Source organism: Thalassophryne amazonica, chromosome 12 (assembly GCF_902500255.1).
Source record: "Thalassophryne amazonica chromosome 12, fThaAma1.1, whole genome shotgun sequence".
Lineage (NCBI taxonomy): Eukaryota > Metazoa > Chordata > Actinopteri > Batrachoidiformes > Batrachoididae > Thalassophryne > Thalassophryne amazonica.
The window spans coordinates 23844062-23865125 of record NC_047114.1 but is presented as its reverse complement, the minus strand read 5'-3'; the positions used below and the strand labels follow the sequence as shown (position 1 = coordinate 23865125).

Here is a 21064-nt window from a genome sequence, read left to right as displayed (position 1 = left end):
CACCAGGCTCAGGGAGGGGCAGTCTTCTGCTGGGACTGGTTGGGGCTGAGGGAGAGAAACAGGAAAAAGACATGCTGTGGAGGGGAGAGAAGTACTAACCAGATGTCGCACTGCTTAGCTTCTGAGATCTGACGGGATCAGACTGACACAGAGCAGACTGGCTGCCACAAAGCCTGTTAAAAATAATAATAATTATGTTGCTTGGGGGCCCGCTGACATTTGGCACACAAGGCAACAGTCTACACAGCACACACCAAAGGCCAGCCTTAAGTGGTGGAAGAAATATTTGAAATATTTGGTAGAACTAAAAGGCCTCCATTCAATTTGACTGACTTCCAGTCAAGTTGACATCTGGATGACAGGCAACGCCAGAACGGGTCGCTCTGATGTCCAACAAACATGGCACACATATGAAGGTGGGCTCTGAAATTGACCAGCAAAGGTCAAATTTACCAAGGGTCAGTTGTTGAGGTTGAGAACACTGGGGTCAAAGGTCAAAATGTAAGGATTTTTTTCACTTCAATTTGCATAAAATGTGGCACACGTATGTAGACGGGTTTCGGAACTGCACAGCAGGAGGTCAAAATTCACCATGTGTCCATCACTGAGGTCAAGGCCATCGGGTCAAAGGTCAAAATTTCAGTTTTTCACTCCCCTTTGCACCAAACATGGCACACCCATATAGATGGGTCTGGAATTACCCTGCAGAAGTCAAATTTATCAATTGTCAATTGTTGAGGTGGAGACCATTGGGGTCAAAGGTCAAAATTTAAGTTTTACCAAAGGTCAAGCTCTAGGATTAAGGTCTGTTTGTTGGCCTACTCCTCCCAGATGCTTTTGGGATTTCTACCAAAGTTGGTATGTCAGTGAAGATTGACACCTTGAATTAATTCTTTTTGCAACAGTCAAAGTCAAAGAATTTGATTTTCAATTTGATTTTGAGGAAATCTGGCACACGCCTTTAGGAATTCCATAACTGCTCTAGCAATGTTAACCACAGGTCAGTCATTTGGGTGCATTTGATCCCAAGGTCATTGGGATCAAATGTCCTAACCAGAGTCTTAACCTGTTATGAGCAACGTGCCAGTTTTCCAGATTTCTTAGAATTTATCCTGTCGTTTTATTTTTTAAGTTACTATGCAATTATCTTACAACCTGAGGCCATCAAATATGGCCTTGGGTATTGCGAAGGCTTTGCATCTGCCTGTCCCTCTGACTGTTGGTCCATCTGTCCGTCCCTCTGTCTGTCTGTCTGTGGGTCCATCTATCTTTCTGTCTGTTGGTCCGTCTGTCCGTCCCTCTGTCTGTCAGTCTGTTGGTCCGTCTGTCTGTCTGTCTGTGCTCAGAATAACTCCAGTCTTATTTCTGCCAAAGTCTTCAAATTCACAGGGAACATTCTTGGGACACAGACTCCGGACAGGTTCAAAGATGACTAACCTTGACCTATTTTAAGAGGCATTTTTTTTAGAGGTTAAAAAGCCACATTCTCTTTCATTCTGTTCTTTTTTTTTTTTTGATTGCCAGCCAATCAGAGTAGAGCTGTGCCGTGACGTCAGTGGCTGGTCTGCCTGAAATCGCTTTATTTATGTGTTAATATAATCTCTTTGTCATTTACTATGTGAAAATTAGTGAGAAATAAATACTTCTAAAACTGAAAGCACTGTTTTTGGGACCTAATAACGCCTCGAGCAAAATCACAGATGTTAGCGTGCACGCCAACGTTCGCTAACTCAAAGCTAACTTTGTATGGAGTTAAATTTGACTCATTAATACCTGCAAATGCACAGAGGGGGATCTACAAATATTCTGTCCGCTCTATATCTTCCGTTCTTGTCAAAAGCTCATGTACACGCACGCGCAAGACCTCATGGAGACACCGTTAAAACGTAAATATTGTTTTTGATTGATTGATTGATTGACACAGGGGCTTTATTGAACATGTACAAATTGTACATAAGACAATGGGATCTTAATAATTACTTAAACAACTCCAAATTATAAAGAACACAATGCTCATATGGCCGAGGGCATTGACGGCATATGAGCACTGAGGGCACAGAGTTATATTTTTGTTTAGTCTGTGGAATTCCCCGTCAGTGATTCACTGCAGCACCTTCTGATCAGACATTAAGCTGTTTGTTTAAAACAGCTGCTTGTGGAGGTTTCATAGAAACATAATTATTCTCTGACTGACAGCTTGCTGTGCAAAAAAACAAAACAAAACAAAAAACCCACAGCAGGCCCCTCACAGACTTCAAACCAGCGCCTTATGCAGGAATGTTGATGATGTCATAAGGCAAAGGACGACCCACAGCAGAGCGTTCGCCAGGCTGCACAGTTTTAGTTTTCTGAACCAGGTTTAGAGCTCACCTCATAATGCATGTCAAAAGGCCAGATGAGAAGACGCTGAACAGAACTTAACACTGTCATCTGTCTTCTCCAAAACGTCTCTTCCTTTCCATCACGGTGATGCAGACCGCCGCTGCTTCCTGTGTCACACTGACCCAAAAAACGCGGTCCATCGTGAAACTTTTTGTTCTTCTTTAAAGTGGTCTTATAGCAGAGCTTCCAGACAGCTGTTAACTTGGTGGGACTGGACATTCTGTACCTCCTCTCCTTAAATGGCAGTTTCTCTTGGTGCACAATGCGATGATGGAGTGACGGCCACAGTCACATCACATCTATACTGTGAAATTAAAAATTACAATTACAACCAAATTACAACCAGACACGATGTGAAAAAGATAAGAGCCACTAACAATATGTAATAATCAGACTTTGGGTCAGGGAGCAGGGGTTCTGATTCCACCGCCTCCACAAAGACACCTGGTTCATATTAAATACCAGCATTTTATCAGTTTTCTCTCGTATGAGGTCTGTTAGAAAAGTATCTGACCTTTTTATTTTTTTCAAAAACTTGATGGATTTGAATCACGTGTGCTTGCATCAGCCAACCTTGAACCTTCGTGCGCATACGTGAATTTTTTCACGCCTGTCGACTGCGTCATTTGCTTGTAAGCAGCCTTTGTGTGAGGATGGGTGGAGTCTCTCGTCGGATTTTCTTTGCAAGGAAAATAGCGGAACGACTGGAGCAGCGCGACTGCATCAAATTTTGCCAGAAACTGGGCGACAGCCAGGTGGAAACCATTCGGATTATTCAGACGGCTTTCGGTGACGATGCTATGGGCATCACACAGATTAAGGAGCGGTACAACCGGTTTAAAGATGTCCACACAACGGTGGAGAGCACGCCGCGCTCCGGTCGGCCATCAACATGCTGAAACGACTGGATCATTTCCAAAGTGAACGCTGTGGTGATGCAGGACTGTCCTGTGACTATCCGAAAAACTGCAGAAGAGGTGGACATCAGCACTTTTTTGGCACATTCCACTGTGACAGAAGATCTGGCCATGAAAAGAGTTGCAGCGAAATTCATGCCGATGGCCTCGGCACGAAGCTGATGGCGGAGCAAAAGCACCACCGTGATGAAGCCTCACAGGACATGTTGTGACATGTCCAGCTCTTCCACAATTTGTTGGGGAAAGTGTAGTGACACGGACCCACAACAGGGGGCGCAAATGAACGGTCAATAGATGAGCCAAAAGGTAACAATTTAATGTTGTGAATGTGCACAACGAATATACAGACAATCTCAGAATCTGATAGCAGTCAATCCACAAAAGTGACGTGTGGGCAGGCTCGAGGATAGAAGACGTCTGTCCTGAGAAGAGCCGGAACCACACGATTTCCACCGCCACAGAACCCAATGAATACTGGAGCCGCCAAGTCCCGAATTCCCAGGTGATCACCGTCCCCGACTGTCGGATCTGGTACTGCTGGCGAGGAGCACAAACAGTGAGACGTGGGTGTGTGCACACCCAGTAACAAAAACAGTCAGAAGGTGGAAAGTCACCTCCACCTCTAATACACACTCGTGCAGCTCCTGTCAAACACTTATCTGGTTGGGGTGTGAAGCGAAGCCGTCGCGGATTACGCCAACCTCACTGATAAGGCACTCCACAGGAAAGCAGCTGCAAAATGAATTCAGACTAGGACACAGTTAGGTTCTGGCTGAGGATATTACCTTCACAGGTAGATGATATCTCGGCAACGAGGTGGAGATGATGTCCGGTCTTTATGGAGTGAGATGATGTAGAGTAGATGGGTGACAGCTGTCAAGAGATAATGAGTGACAGCTGTCACCCCGGGCTGTGTCCGTGGCGGCAGTGCCCTCTCGTGCCTGAAGCCCGCACTTCAGGCAGGGTGCCCTCTGGTGGTGGGCCAGCAGTACCTCCTCTTCAGGCGGCCCACACAACACAATTTCTCAGATAGTCACACGACTGAAAAGCCACTGAAAGCTGTCTGAATCTTCGGAATGGTGGAAGAGGTCGGCATAATTTTTTGGAGTCCAGCATGTCCTGTGAGAATCCACCAATCCACCAATCCACCAATCAGGCCTGTATGGTACAGAGGCCGGACAGAAGCAAATCCTTAGTAAAAGGCACATGGCAGCCCGCCTGGAGTTTCCCAAAAGGCACCTGAAGGACTCTCAGACCATGAGAAACAAAATTCTCTCATCTGAAGAGACAAAGATTGAATTCTTCAGGGTGGATGCCAGGTGTCATATTTGGAGGAATTCAGGCACCGCCCCTACAGTGAAGCATGGTGGTGGCAGCATCATGCTGTGGGGATGTTTTTCAGTGGCAGGAACTGAAAGACTAGTCAGGATTGAGAGAAAAATGAATCCAGCAATGTACAGAGACATCCTGGATGAAAACCTGCTCCAAAGCACTTTTGATCTCAGACTGTAGCAACTGTTCATCTTTTAGCAGAACAATGACCGTAAGCACACAGCCAAGATATCAAAGGAGTGGCTTCAGGACAACTCTGTGAATGTGCTTGAGTGGCCCAGCCAGAGCCCAGACCTGAATTCGATTGAACATCTCTGCAGAAATCTGAAAGTGGCTGTGCACCGACACTCCCTATCCAATCTGATGGAGCTTGAGAGGTACTGCAAAGACAAATGAGCAAAACTGCCCAAAGAAAGGTGCACCAAGCTTGTGGCATCATATTCAAGAAGACCTGAGGCTGTAATTGCTGCCAAAGGTGCATCAACAAAGGTATTGAGCAAAGTGTTTGAATATTTATGTACATGTGATTTCTTAGTTTATTTTTTATTTTTAATAAATATGCACCCCCCCCCCCCCCCCCCAAAAAAAAAAAAAAAAAAATTTTCACTTTGTCATTATGGGATATTGTGTGTAGAATCTTCAGGGGAAAAAAAAATAATAATTTCACCCATTTTGGAATAAGGCTGTAACATAACAAAATTTGGAAAATGGAAGCACTGTGAACACTTTCCGGATGCACTGGAATATTTGTAATTATTCATATTTCAAAGAAACTTTTATTTCAATGTGTGGAGTAGACTAAGAACTTTTATAAAAACATACCATAAGTTTGACATGAAATTTCAGATAACTTCAGTAACATGAAACTAAACTGATCATGCTTCTACAAATGAACTCATGCTTCTACAAATGGTGGGGTACAAAATGAAATTAAATTTTTAGTAGTGATGGTTTTCGCAGTCAAGCGCTAACAAGAAACATGGTAGTGCACACATATTTGATGTGGATGCACATTCCTAATCTGTCCAGTAGATGGCAGTGTTCAGCAGGTGGGAGCACAACACTTGATATTTTCCTTCACTTTCCTTACTTTTATCCTGAACAGTGTTCAAACACTGGACATTTCAAAGGATTTGAAATGAACTCTGACTGTAGTTGATGTGGTAGCAAATCATGACAAGGTGAGAACTTAGAATGGAAGTTGTCCTGGAATGCAAAGGGACAACATTATGACACTGTTTATCTTCCGTAAAGGCCGTGGATTAATAAGAAGACCTTATTTTATTTATTTTAGACAATTATTCTCTGCTCAATCCCTCTGCACACTCTTGTACACAGGTAAGGTATTTGTCTGCATGTCTGCTTGCTGCACCTTCATCAGTGCTTGCTTAGCTGCCGGGTCATCAGCTGGAGCTGTTGTTCACTGATGTTGGCCTCATGTCTAGTCCATCTGCTGGTCCTTGCTGGGGTGTTGAACCCCAGACACATCCCTCCTCTGTAGCCACACCCAGTAGCTAGCTTGCTCTGCCTCCTCTGCAAGTTCTTTGATGGCCTTCTGCAGGCATTGTCCAGCCATACCAGTAACATGAAAAAGTTGGAGTGCCAATTTTCACACAAAGCCTATGTATCCTGCAAGTCAGCTGGTCAATATATCCTCAGTTGCATTCTTCCAGTTAATTACAAGAAGCAGCATTTGAAACATTTTCAAGAAATGTTTTAAGTTGGCTATTGCAGTACTGATGAAATATTTTGGCACCATCCCCAGCCACACATTCTATCGTTTTGTTTTGTTTTTTAATTCTGGTTTAACTTTCTCATTCTGTTGTATATTTCCGCTCTTACTGTGCTGTCTTCCTTCTCATGTGGACTTGGGAACAATATATGAAACAGGTGTTCCAAAGGTTTCAAAACATTCTGCCTGTGTTTTGAGTTTGCTAAATAATTTTCAACAAGTACAAAACATGAGAACAGTGGTGATAAATAAAATACAATCAAATTGGTCATAATAACATTGCACACGATGTCTCAGGCAGATTTAGTTTGAGAAACATAGGCATTGCGCAAAAGAATCCTATTCACGATCTCATAAAATAGACCAGAAGGTGTTTGAGGAGGTCAGTCTGGGCAGTTTCAGTTCAGACTGGAGAACGTTCCAATCAGAGGGAGCTGAAAAATTAAAGGGATTATTTCTGATTCAGTGCGGACACGACATACACGAAAGCATAACATTTCATTTGAGCACAGAGCATAACGGCTTTCAGATCTCTGAAGTTAACTGGATAAATAGGTCAGAACCAGTCCAATAAGAGTTTTGTAAACCAGAATCATCCCATGTGTATAACGCCTGACAGACAAAGAGGGCATGCCCGCTTTGGCATACAACTCACAGTGATGGGTGAGGCGGCTACAACCAGTGATGACTCTCAGGGCGCAGTGGTCAAGGACTGTAGACAACTGGATGAGGCACACCTATACACAGGCATGCACATAACTGATACTTATGGTGCTTGTGCATGCTAAAAATAAATGATGTGCAGCAGAAAACACAAGGGAAGTACTTCATAAGAGGAAAGCAATGACAGATTGTATGAAAAGTGTTTAAGTCTGCTGTGCATCAATGATGTTTAGCACACACGAGCACCATGAGTACCAGTTATGTGCACCATCGCCATAGTCCAATAAGGGCAGAAAGATAGCAGTTATCAAGAGCTTCTGAGCACTTAAGGAAAAGCAAGTTTCTGTAAAGAAAGCCTAGCTTCACCCTTAGTTTAGGTCAAGCGTTTAAAATGAACTTTAAAACATTGCAAACAATGCAGGGGCTTTAATCACAAAACTAGCAGATGCCAATGTGCAAAACGTACTGAAATGGGGAATGTGGAAGATATTTGTTCAGGTTTGTTGTATTTGAACATTCTGTGAAAATTGATAATTTTTTCTTAATAATGTTAATTAATCATGGTTTAGATACGTTTTCAGTGAAAAGCACTTCTCTAAAATATTGCTTAGCCATGACTACAGGAAACAAACACAAGTCAGCAAATTACACCAGATTACCCTGAACTTAAAAAATGCTGTGAATTTAAGGTATATGATGGTCCGGCTTGGATGTAACCTTGGATGTACAGGTGCTGGTCATATAATTAGAATATCAGGAAAAAGTTAATTTATTTCAGTAATTCCATTCAAAAAGTGAAACTTCTATATTATATTCATTCATTACACACAGACTGATATATTTCAAATGTTAATTTCTTTTCATTTTGATGATTATAACTGACAAATGATGAAAATCTCAAATTCAGTATCTCAGAAAATTAGAATATTGTGAAAAGGTTCAATATTAAAGACACCTGGTGTCACACTCTAATTAGCTAATTAAGTCAAAACACCTGCAAAGCCCTTTAAATGGTCTCCCAGTCTAGTTCTGTAGGCTACACAATCACGGGGAAGACTGCTGACTTGACATCTTGTCTGGGCTAAAGATGACAAGGACTGGACTGCTGCTAAGTGGTCCAAAGTTATGTCCTGTGATGACAGTAAATTTTGCATTTCCTTTGGAAATCAATGTCCCAGTGTCTGGAGGAAGAGAGGAGAGGCACAGAATCAACATTGCTTGAGGTCCAGTGTAAAGTTTCCACAGTCAGTGATGGTTTGGTGCCATGTCACCTACTGGTGTGGGTCCACTGTGTTTTCTGAGGTCCAAGGTCAACACAGCCATCTACCAGGAAGTTGTAGAGCATTTCATGCTTCTTGCTACTGACCAACTTTATGGAGATGCAGATTTCATTTTCCAACAGAACTTGGCACCTGCACACAGTGCCAAAGCTACCAGTACCTGGTTTAAGGACCATGGTATCCCTGTTCTTAATATCCAGCAAACTCGCCCGACCTTAACCCCATAGAAAATCTATGGGGTATTTTGCAGAAGAAGATGCAACACGCCAGACCCAACAATGCAGAAGAGCTGAAGGCCACTATCAGAGCAACCTGGGCTCTCATACCACCTGAGCAGTGCCACAGACTGATCGACTCCATTAGAGCCCGACCGATATATCGGCCGGCCAATATTATCAGCCGATATAAGGCCTTTTCAAAGTACTCACTATCGGCTGACATTTTGCCGATAGAACGCCACTAATTTCTCATAAACAGAACAGTTACTGAAATAATGTTTGTGTCGGCAATGGAAAATGTCCTTGCACCATTTGTCCAGTAGATGGAGCTCCCCCTGCTTAAATGTGTTCATCACCGGCCCCCGTAGTTTGCCGTCACACTGCACTGATCGGCTGACAAAAGCATACAAGTAAGTTTATAAGGATGTTGTTTGTAATAACTTTGCGATTACATTTACCCCGCACTTCTCCCGTTTCAGTTCAACTCAGTTTGATTAACTCAGTTTATGCAGTAATGTGTCAAATGTGCTTCATTGTGTTGGTCATGCTTTTTATTAAGCCCACGTTGTGTAGACCTTATTTCTAGCATGAAAAACCTTTGTTTACTGCTAAGAGGTTGAAACATTCAGATTCACTGGTCATCTGGAAGGGTTCTGGGAATTACTGCTGTTCACCATTAACCCTCTGGGGCCGACGCCGTTGTATAAGGCGGCTGGGACCAAGCTTTACTAAACTGTAAATAACTTTTTAATGATATGAGATAGAAACTTACTTTTTTTTGCTGAAAAGTTAACTGTTGACTTTCGAGCCACCGTTGGCCATCTTGGTACTCCTCATAGAAGATGTGTGATGACGTGCACAATGTGAGTGTCCAATCGGAATTGGTTCTCCGTCACATGGTTTTCCAAAATCCAATCGTAGGGCAGCTTTACCTCATATGATATGGCAAAGATCATTTTCGGGAGTGATAGCTTACTAGTTGGCCCATTTGAATAGCCCCTAACTGCTCCATTGAACTTGAAAATTCTTCTCTGTTATAAAGTTAATCAATATGAGGACAAAGCTTCAGCTTTTAGCTCATACCTTTTTTGTTAAGGGTCCAAAAAAGAACATTTTATTCATAAAAAAATTATATCGGCTGATTTATCGCTATTGGCAAATCAGCCAATTTATCGATTAGCTGCATTTTTTTCATCCAAATATCGTTATCGGCATCGGCCTCGGCCTCAAAAAATCCATATCTGTCGGGCTCTAGACTCCATGCCACGCCACATTGCTGCGGTAATTCAGGCAAAAGGAGCTCCAACTATGTATTGAGTTCTACTGTACATGCTCATACTTTTCATGCCCATACTTTTCAGTTGGTTAACATTTCTAAAAATCCTTTTTTTTTTTTGTATTGGTCTTAAGTAATATTCTAATTTTATGAGATACTGAATTTGGGATTTTCATTAGTTGTCAGTTATAATCATCAAAATTAAAAGAATTAAACATTTGAAATATATCAGTCTGTGTGTAATGAATGAATATATTATACAAGTTTCACTTTTTGAATGGAATTACTGAAATAAATCAACTTTTTCATGATATTCTATGACCAGCAACTGTATATTTGTGTGTGTGTGTGTGTGCGCGCGCGCGCGCGCGTGCTCCTCATTCTTAGCAAGCTGTATTCCAGGAACTACTTACTGTCATAAGCCATCATCATCATCCCCTCATAAATCTGTTGAGCCATCGACTGTATCCTTGTGAGGATTCACTTTGACATTAAGCGTACCACAAACCCAGACCTAAACCAGAACCAGAACCTGAATCTAATCATCATGCCACATTTATTTTCTGACTTTGTTAGGCCTGCTGAAGGATCTGGCACATGATTGGACCCCAGCCCACACCCAGAAAATTTCACAAATCTTTAGCCTTTTGGCAATCTGGAAAGCTAAATACTGACAATCCAATCATCATTTTTAATGGAAAATTTTTATTTTAAATACTAGAAATCTTCGGATAAGATGGACTGGAAAAAGAGTTTCTTTTGACTGCCTCTGAGTAAAACGCCACACAAACTTGGCTGCATTCAGTTGTAAAGTACCCTTGTAGTGTGCTGACATCAAGGCGAGCCCAGCTCCTCCCCTGTGCTGGACCTCAAATGGGTCTTGATTCTTTTCAGTGCTGAGAAAGACCTTTCGGCTTGAACAGCAGGTAACAGGGGAAACACGAGCCTGTGGACTGACTCAGTAACTGCTGAGCTGTGCACTGCAATAATTAATTCTGCATGCAGCAGCATTCATCAATCAACTTTTGTTTATCCAAGACTTTTCTCATATTTTATCAGACCGTTGGTCAGCCCCTCGGGGGGCTGGTTGCATCTAGAGTGTGACTGATATAGCAGTTGGCTGATAATATCAGCCGATATGAGCCTTTCGCGAACATAGCGCCATCTGTTATTTTTGCTGGTATGAAAACTGTTATTTTTCTGAATAAAAATGGCAGAAAAACACTTTGGCTATTGGGAATGGTGTCATTATGTAGTTTGTCCAGCAGATGGTGATCTGATACTATTGTTTACAGTGCTGTTAAGCATGGCTGGGGCCCCTCTCCCCATCACTCCTTTTCACATTAACTAAAGCAAAGCAACCAGCTGTGATTCATTTTCAATCAGAGTATCAATCAATCAATCAATTTATTTATATAGCGCCAAATCACAACAAACAGTTGCCCCAAGGCGCTTTATATTGTAAGGCAAGGCCATACAATAATTACGTAAAAACCCCAACGGTCAAAACGACCCCCTGTGAGCAAGCACTTGGCGACAGTGGGAAGGAAAAACTCCCTTTTAACAGGAAGAAACCTCCAGCAGAACCAGGCTCAGGGAGGGGCAGTCTTCTGCTGGGACTGGTTGGGGCTGAGGGAGAGAACCAGGAAAAAGACATGCTGTGGAGGGGAGCAGAGATCAATCACTAATGATTAAATGCAGAGTGGTGCATACAGAGCAAAAAGAGAAAGAAACACTCAGTGCATCATGGGAACCCCCCAGCAGTCTAAGTCTATAGCAGCATAACTAAGGGATGGTTCAGGGTCACCTGATCCAGCCCTAACTATAAGCTTTAGCAAAAAGGAAAGTTTTAAGCCTAATCTTAAAAGTAGAGAGGGTGTCTGTCTCCCTGATCCGAATTGGGAGCTGGTTCCACAGGAGAGGAGCCTGAAAGCTGAAGGCTCTGCCTCCCATTCTACTCTTACAAACCCTAGGAACTACAAGTAAGCCTGCAGTCTGAGAGCGAAGCGCTCTATTGGGGTGATATGGTACTATGATGTCCCTAAGATAAGATGGGACCTGATTATTCAAAACCTTATAAGTAAGAAGAAGAATTTTAAATTCTATTCTAGAATTAACAGGAAGCCAATGAAGAGAGGCCAATATGGGTGAGATATGCTCTCTCCTTCTAGTCCCCGTTAGTACTCTAGCTGCAGCATTTTGAATTAACTGAAGGCTTTTCAGGGAACTTTTAGGACAACCTGATAATAATGAATTACAATAGTCCAGCCTAGAGGAAATAAATGCATGAATTAGTTTTTCAGCATCACTCTGAGACCTTTCTAATTTTAGAGATATTGGCGTAGTAGGCGTTTTACAGCATCAAGAGGTCACTATTCCGTCAGCTAGGTGGAGCCAAAACAGATGAGAAGTCTATTTTATGCAAATGCTAAATGATGCAACACTCCAAGTGAAGGCAGCATGACGGCAGAATGGCAGATTTGGTTGTTGGTTATTTTCATAGTTATTTACAATAAAGTTCATGTTTAAACTATAAAACATCAAACCTCAAATACAATTACCCTTTTTATGTACATATTTGCAAGTACATGAATACTGCATAATATCTGTATAGGTATCTGTCTGGACAAAAAAAATAAAAATATATGCAGCTGTCACACTGTGACGGATTGAGGAAACATTTGAAATACCGGTATTCGATCATGTCTGTTTTTCTCCTGTACAAATCTTTTGGCCATTCATTAAATGTGTTCTTTGCCAGATGATGTTCGTTGATGTCTGGCGAGTCCCTCAGAAGGTTTTGTGCATGCTCAAAACTTTGAGCAGACACCAGACAGAGAGTTCCCCCAGTGGTTGCGCATTTGTTTACCATTTGGTCCTGTACTTGTTCATTAGCATGCTGGTAAACGTTTTTATCCATGTCTTATCGCTTCCTTTTCTGTTCAAGTACTGCACATCTGCATTTGGTGGCAGTCCACTTATTCCATCAGAGGCCCACATCCACTGTCTGATTAGGCAGTTTTTGCCACCGGATTAATTATTTCAATCCATGTGCTGGATGGGTCACAGTGTGACTTCCTCTTTAAACGCTCATTGTAACCCCCCCTCAAACCCCCAGATCTGCCAGTGCTGGAGGCGAAGTTAATTTTAACAGTGTGGGATTTTGCTGTGCAATAAGACCATGTGCGCGTTTAACACGTCAAATAAGAAATAAACACACACGTATCTGTCAAGACTCTATGACATAATCAGAGCTACATATAAACTAAAACATATGAAGATTAAACTGCCAGAAAGTGATAAAATGCGCTGATGTAACACTAAGAAGGTGTTGCTCACAAACAAGTACGCACAGGGAGACAATCCATTTGTAACGTGAGTTGCGTGTGTGTGTGTGTGTGTGTCAACGCGAGAAGGTGTCAAAATGGGAAACTTTTTCGGAAGGCTGCACGTGGGCTTTGGCCCCCGCCCCCTCTCACATTTTTGACCTCACCGTGAAACTTGATTTGTCTGTGCGTGGTGCGCGCGCAGGCACACACACACACACACATTGAGCTTGCAGATCCGTACGCACTCTGGGTCGCGCGCAGAGAGAGATGTTGGCGCACGGTGAGTCACTTGAATTTAGACAAGATGTGCAGGTGGGAGGACTGAGAGCGTCGAAAAGCTTTTTCTGCAACACGCACGCGCGGGCTGGCACCGGGGAGGAGCGCGCAGCCGAACCGGCGGCACCGTGTTTGTTTGTTCCACTCCGATTGCGCGCGCCGGAGCTGCTGATCCTGGAGCCGGTGTCCTCCTCCGGAGAGGGAATGAGAGCTCCGGGGAGCGCGCGGAGAAGGACAGGAGGCGCTGCGGCCACAAGCTGAAGAGAAGCACGAGAGGAAGAAGAGGGTTAGAATAAAAGGATGAGTGCGTCGGCCGGCTGCGGTTTGCTGTGCGCCGTGGAGCGGTGCGTCACGGCGCGGAACGCTCGGGGATCACCGTGCGCCGTCAACGGGCCGATTGACATCACGGAGAAACGCCTGCGGTAAATAAGAGTTGTTTGTGTGTCCTTTCACCTGTCACACACTGCACGAGTTTCTCAGCCAGCTCAGACTGTCACTCAGCTGCTGCATTTCCATCTTTGCAAAGTGTTGATCCACATCAACGTTTTCGTTTTTCATCCATCTCCTATGCGCTGCACTTATTCTTCCAACAAACCACAACAAAAGTGCATTCAAAAGTCTGTTGCACTGAAATGTGGAGTAAAAATAACTATTTATTTTGTTTTAAAGGCAGTCGAATTTCTGCACAAACAGGTATTCTCTTGTTTTTGTCAGTAAACGTTGCTCACTTGTCATTAGTAATGTACTTCAAGGTGATGCCAGGTCTCATAGTTTAGTCATCTAACAGTGACAAATCTGGTGTTAGAACCCCAAACATGTATGTTGCTCTGTTACAAATCACATTCATTGGAAATTTGGGCACACAAGTGGGAACTGAACCAGCAACCCTTCAATTAACTGACACCACCAACTGAGTCACAGTCAGTCAAACTCAACAAGGCCTTGTAAGAAGACAAGTGTGAACTTGTTACTGCTGAATACAACCTTCTTGACGTAAATACACAAAGTGAATTTTGTGACTCAAGTGATACAACCAGATATCCAAATCATGTCTGTGTACACAAATGTCCTTGATCATAAAAAAGGAGGTGAAGAAAGTGAATGTGAGCCATGTTTGGCAATTCTGAGAAACCAATCTGTAAAAGTGTTTTTTTTTATGTGATTTGGAATAATAATGAAGCAAAGTTTGAGTAATTTTTATTAACAAAAACAAGAAAGAATAAAACCCACTAAAATTTGTGAAGAATTTCTGTGTGGAATTTGTTACCAAGTTTTACTGAAGTAAATTCCACTTCACTTTTTTTCTCTGTTCAAAGAGGCCACATGGGAAGATGACAGCTTTTTGAAACATTAAATTCAAAGTTTTTTTTTGGTTTGGTTTTCTAATTGAATTTAGTAGTGCATTTGACTTATGTTCTGTAAGTCAAACTGTCATGAGTGTGGCCAAAATAAGTGTTTGTACAGTGTAAATAAAAGTATAAATCTCAATACACAGTTTTATGCACAGGTATAAACTTGTAGCAATTGCATATTTTATGTTTTGATGTTAATTCAAAATCAATGCAATTCAGGCTTATGAATACACTTTTTTTTAAAGAAATGCTTTTTAATTTTAGAGTCAGAACAAATCTCAACAACTTGGCCTATATTAAATAAAAATATAATAAAATACAAATTGTTACATTACATAGTTGGCGGATAATGTACGTAATGTTGTTTTCACCCCTGTTGTTTGTGAACAACCTGGAGCTCACAATTTTTCATATATCATAATGAAAATTTTACTAAAGATTTATATCTTGATAGGCAAGAACTGATTCAATTTTCAAGATCATAGGTCAAACATCAAAAGTCAGGAGAAATCTTGGAAAACTGGAAAAATCCCAAAAGAATCTTCAAAAATTCATAACTGTCAAAAAAAGAGCATTATGTAGCATGGTATCCTTTATCAACTGACAAAGTTTGATCTGGATCTGATCCAGATGACAGATTTTGTGGTCATATCAATTTAACATTGAAAACCCTATTTAATGAATATTTTATATTATATCTTAATCAAACATGCCCCGATCACTCTCATATTGCAAAGTGAGGTTCAGACTGGCGCTCACTATCACCTGACATAGTTTGATTCAGATCTGATCCGGGTTGTGGATTTTGTGGACGTTTGAATTTAATATTGAAAAGCCCATTTGGTGTACATTTTGCATTATATCTCAGTCAAAAGTATCTCAGTCACTCTCATTTTTCTGTTATGGATTTACCTACACCACCAAAATTTGATGGCGGTTCCATTTTTTTGCCTGTCTTGTCTATCTACCAGTTATCAGAGCAGAGAGAACCAGTGTTGAGTGAAAATTATCAGGAAAAAGAATTTAGAAACCAAAAAAGTTGAAAAATAAACCTGACAACACCACAAACTTTGATTCAAGTGCATGAACTAAATACATATTCCTGACATTCAATCACATCTAATTGAGCTCATGAAAAGCCAATTCTAACAGGACCTTGAAAATTCTAAGGTAAAAATTTGGGGAATGGAAACTGGCGTTGGTGGAAGTTTGTGCTCTAGTTTTCATATGATGTCACAATAAAAAAAACTAAGAACCTGTAATAATTGGTTCAGGGTTGCACATCCCTTTACATACAAACGTTTGCATTAATGTTACAAAATGGCCTTTTTTTTATCAGTTATCTGCATGTAAGCATCAAAAGAGTAACACCACACTTTCAGTTTGCATTGTACTGAAAAAGTGACAATGGATCAACTTAAAAAAAACATCAGTTTGTTACACCTGCATATATTATTATCTTTTCACCAGCATTTGTCTGTCTGTCTATTAACAGGATAACTCAAAGTTTTGAACGCATTTGAACCCAATTTGGTGGAATGATAGGAAATATGTCCAAGATCAGTCGATTAAAATTTGGTGATGATCCAACTTAAACTCTGGAATATAGCATCATATATTAGTTGCCCTTATGTGAATCCACATTCTTCAATATTGACATGTCGCGTGGCGGAGGTATGCGCTCTACCGAGTGCACCTTCTAGTTTTTTCTCTCAAAATATATTTAACACGGTTGAACACTTAAATTGTAAATTGAATCAATAGCTACTCTGATTGCAGCACTTGAGAAGCTGAGTGAGGAATCAAAAGATTCAGGCTTTTAATGACGTACTGTTCTCAGCTGTCAGAAGTGTAAAGGCAACTTGACACTTGCACAAATTTGATCTGCGCAATGGTACACAATCTGCCGTGCCAGAGAGTAAACCTGTTATATACTGTGTGTGGCTTTGTGCAAGTACGCAAAGAAAATTTTGAAATGTTCATAATCTCTGGCACGCATTAAATCTGTGAACTACACGTGAACATTGTGCAAACAATTCAAACACACTGTGTGCCACTGCGAGTCAGTGCAGCATCTGAACGATTATGACGAGATGTTAAATCTGTCATAAACATAATTTTACAGATTGGAATGAAAATGCGACTGTTTTGTCAAGCTATTAAAATATAAATATTACAAATAATTACCTTTTTAGATGATTCCAAATATATTTTCCACGTCATGAAGTGCATGAGAACAGCTGCAGCTGTAGAAAATTCCTCTGTGATTCCGGAGCGATTAGAGGTGGTTTCATCAGCCAAACTCTGAGAACCAATGATTAATCTCTTGCAAAATCATTATTTTATATAACACAGCATCCAGCGGCACAAAGCGCAGCATCCAGTGGAACACAGCTGGTCACACTGGCACATTGAATTGTGCAGGGGTTAAATGTGTCAAGGTACCTTAACTGTGTGCACTGAGAAGTGTTGTCTTTGAGTCCTCTGCTTTTGGGATTGAGAGGCACCTGGGAAGAGCTGATAGTTGAAGGGCCAATTATCAAAAGAGGCTTAGAAATAGTTTTTATAAACACTTTTGAGTTTGACCTTTTGGGGTATTAGGGTACCCAAGCCTGCAGAGGTGGAAAACTTTGGTTTCAGAAAGTAAAAGTCCAACCACATATTTGTTCCATCTTCCTAGTAAACCAGCTGATTGTAATTAGTTCAGCTCTTCAGGCAGGTGGATGAGTAATTATTGAGATAACCTGTGTTAGGTGCACAGGTAGAAGCAACACATGGTCATACTTTTACTTGAAGGGGCTTATACTGCACTTCTATAACCTAAGTGACCTGCACTCTCTGTGACACAACCACATTTTAAAGCAACACACGCAGAAACAGGCCGTTTCTCAGAGACCAGGGCCCGTATTCACGAAGCATCTGAGTCTTCTAAGAGAGCTCCCAGTTTAGCCTAAATAATCCTGGCAAGGAATCTTAATAAGCTGATAAGAGTGATCTGGGAGGTGTCTGAGAGCAACTCTGAGCATGGAGTGGACAGAAACTTTTATCTTTGTGAGGAGGCGGGGTTGACCCCGTTGCTAGGTATGACGCAGTCTTCTAAAAGCTGTAATTGAGTCTCACAAAAAAGGAAAGAGAAAAAAACAAATGCACTCCACGTTCCTAGTTATGAATGGAGAGTAAAATCAACCAATCATATAACCTGGACTGTATTAAGAAATGTGTCTTCTTCTTTGTCTTTCGGCTGTTCCCGTTAGGGGTCGCCACAGCAGACCAATCGTTTCCATCTCACCCTGTCCTCTGTATTAAATTATTTTAATTATTACACATTTCGTATTAAGAAATGTGTAATCATTAAAATAATTTAATGTCATAATTAATGCCATTAAGTAAATAAGTATGAAATTGGTCACTGGATCCTTGATCTCTGGACATAAGTAAAATAAATAAAATCTGTACATGGTCACTGGATCCTAGATCTCTGGATATAAATAGAAATAAACAAAATCCATACACGGTCACTGGATCCTAGGCCGTGGAACTGGAGATGCATCACTGCAAGCAGTAGAGGTGCTTGGTCCACCGCTAATATCGTTTAAAATGGATCAAATGACAGAATATTTGTATAGCATTTGTTTCATCTACAACAAATAACGTTCAGGGTTCTTCCCAGAAATTTTTAGTATAGCGGTGCTATTGGCAATTATCACCCAAGGTGGCGTGTTTTGGACTCAAGGGAGAATTTAGTACTGCTATAACGGACTAATGCAGAAGGTGGCAGCAATACAACAATAAGGATGCCGGCTGCCATTTAACACCACAGAAGAAGAGAGGGTGTGCTTATTTTGCAGGGGCACGTTTTGAGGTCGGAGCACATTTCCGCATTCACAAAATGCCTCAAGAAACTATAAAAATGCATAAAAGTACTTAATTTAGTCATATTTGTAGTCAGTCTGGGTAAATCAGTGGTCATGGACCCACTGATTGCGCTAATCTCGTTTCCTTAGTGGTGAGTGGTCAGAGCTATCTCTCCCCTGTGCAAAAACTACTGCAGTTTTATGACATGGAGATGTGAAGAAATTTGCCTTTTCAACTGGGAGAAATGATGAACACAATTTTGTGAATATTTGTAGGGGCAAGGGTGGACCTGTCATTTTATAAATTGTACTGGCATGTAGTTCCAACCACTCCGGCGTAATGTGAACTGAAGAAGCGTTAAGGGAATCGTTAAGCAAAAAGGCTGTTGATGTCAGTGGATCGAATAATTTCTTATCGATTCTTAACAGGAACCGGTTTTCGATACCCATCCCCAGTCATGATGATGAAACTCAGAAAAATTAAACAAATTGTTTCACAGCTGGCCCTGCGACAGACTGGTGTCCTATCCTGGGTGTACCCCGCCTTGCGCCTTATGACTGCTGGAATAGGCTCCAGCCCCCTGCGACCCTTAATTGGACTAAGCAGTAGAAGGTGAATGAATGAATGAATGAATGGATGTTTCACAGCTTCAAAATGTTTGACCGTACCTCCTTCACATGCCAGCTGTTATATTGATTAGCTTATTGTTATGTTTACTCTCCATGCTGGTTATTTTACTATTAATGTATTTGATATTAATGGTGGACACAGACTCACTGTCAGCAGTTCCTGTGATTGCCGGTGTCCTCATAAAATGGGGTGTGATCTGGCAGAATGACCAAAACAACAAACGAAATGGATAAAAAAAGAACTAGAAAGCCCAACTGGACAGAAGAGCAGTGCCCACCGTTGGCACAGCTCGTGGAGGAGAATAAGAGTTTTAAGAGGGAAGCTGAGTCCCAGGATCACAGAAGCAGACTTGGGAACGCATTGCCCATCAAATCAATGCATTGTTCCCTCTCCTTGTGTGCACAAATTACATGTTTGAGAAGCGCTGGTACGTGCTGCAATCCAAAGCGAGAGCAGAGATTGCAGCACACAAGCAAAGTTCTTTCCAAACTGGTGAGTGTTGTGGGCATCTGTTCAGGCTGTGGCTGCTGACATCTTTTACTTTGATATTAATAATTGTATGAATGTTATAGAATTTACATGCAATTGATATTTTTCCCGTAGACATGTTATTGCAATGTTGTGATGACCTTCAGCTCAGGTGTTAATACGTTACTGCGCTGGGTGGGAAAAGTCAGCTCATTCCTGATGAGGTCAACCACAAGCATTATCCCTGCACCATCGAGCCGGTAGCATGTTACTGAATCACTGTCAATCAACAGATGGAGAACATCTCTCCTTCCTCTCTGTCTTTTCCAACAGCTTGTCTGTTTTGCCCGCTGGGGCCGACACCGTCGTATACGATGGCTAAGATCAAGCTTTACTAAATTATAGATAAGTTTTTAATGATATGAGATAGAAACGTACTTTTTTTTTTTTTGCTGAAAAGTTAACTCCACAGACTTTCGAGCCAGCCATTGGCCATCTTTGTACTCCTCATAGAAGCTGTGTGATGACGTGCGCAATGTGAGTGTCCAGTCGGAATTGGTTCACCATCACATGGTTTTCCAAAATCCAATCATAGGGCAGATTTACCTCACGTGAAAAGCCAAAGATTGTTTTCAGGAGTGATGTGTTACTAGTTGGCCCGTTTGAATAGCCCCCTGGGTGCTCCACTGAGTACATACTATTAGTACATACTCAGTGCGCCCTGCGCCATTATGCACAGCGATCAGTGAAGGTAGGAGCACACGGAGAGCCTCTGATGACAATCTCACATGCTCAAACAAAGAGTGTGTAACTATCAGGATTGCTCCATTAGTTTGCATGTGAATGTTACTGGATAACTCTGTTTCTTTCTCTGTATAAAGCACTGTTTACCATATCAATGGACAACAAAACGCATAGACCATTTTGTATATATTGTTCAAAATGTGCATTTGTGTTTATTGTTTGTTTCTGTTGTACAGTCTTTCACACAAGACCTCAAATTACCTTTATAAAGTGTCAAAACAGTTATTTATTATAGTTTGCTGTGTGTTTTGAATAAATGTGTGGAAAATTATTTTGCGCTTTATTTTTTCCTTGCCTATTTTTGATTGTAAACCTTTATTACACTTAAACAAAAACATATATATTCTGAAAGCACAGGTTGTCCTGAAAAAAAGAGACATGAAACTTGATTGTGGGATGCAGGGAGAGCTGTTAATAGCAATAATAAAACATTTATGCCAGGGTTAAGACACTCTTCGGCTTCTTAAAAGTCCTCCTCTGGCCTCTTAACAGTTTTTCAGCTTAGGAGCTTTCTTAAGGCCTAAGATGCTTTGTGAGTAACCTTTATCTT

The 21064-nt window shown here is 41.4% G+C and overlaps 1 long non-coding RNA gene across 1 annotated transcript; it reads left to right on the top strand.

Moving 5' to 3' along the window:
* Positions 1 to 386: 386 nt before the first annotated feature.
* Positions 387 to 18701, top strand: LOC117521719. The gene is made up of 3 exons (XR_004564032.1): positions 387 to 462; positions 11674 to 11676; positions 18691 to 18701. It is a non-coding gene; the product is annotated as an uncharacterized LOC117521719 (long non-coding RNA).
* The last annotated feature ends 2363 nt before the right edge of the window (positions 18702 to 21064 follow it).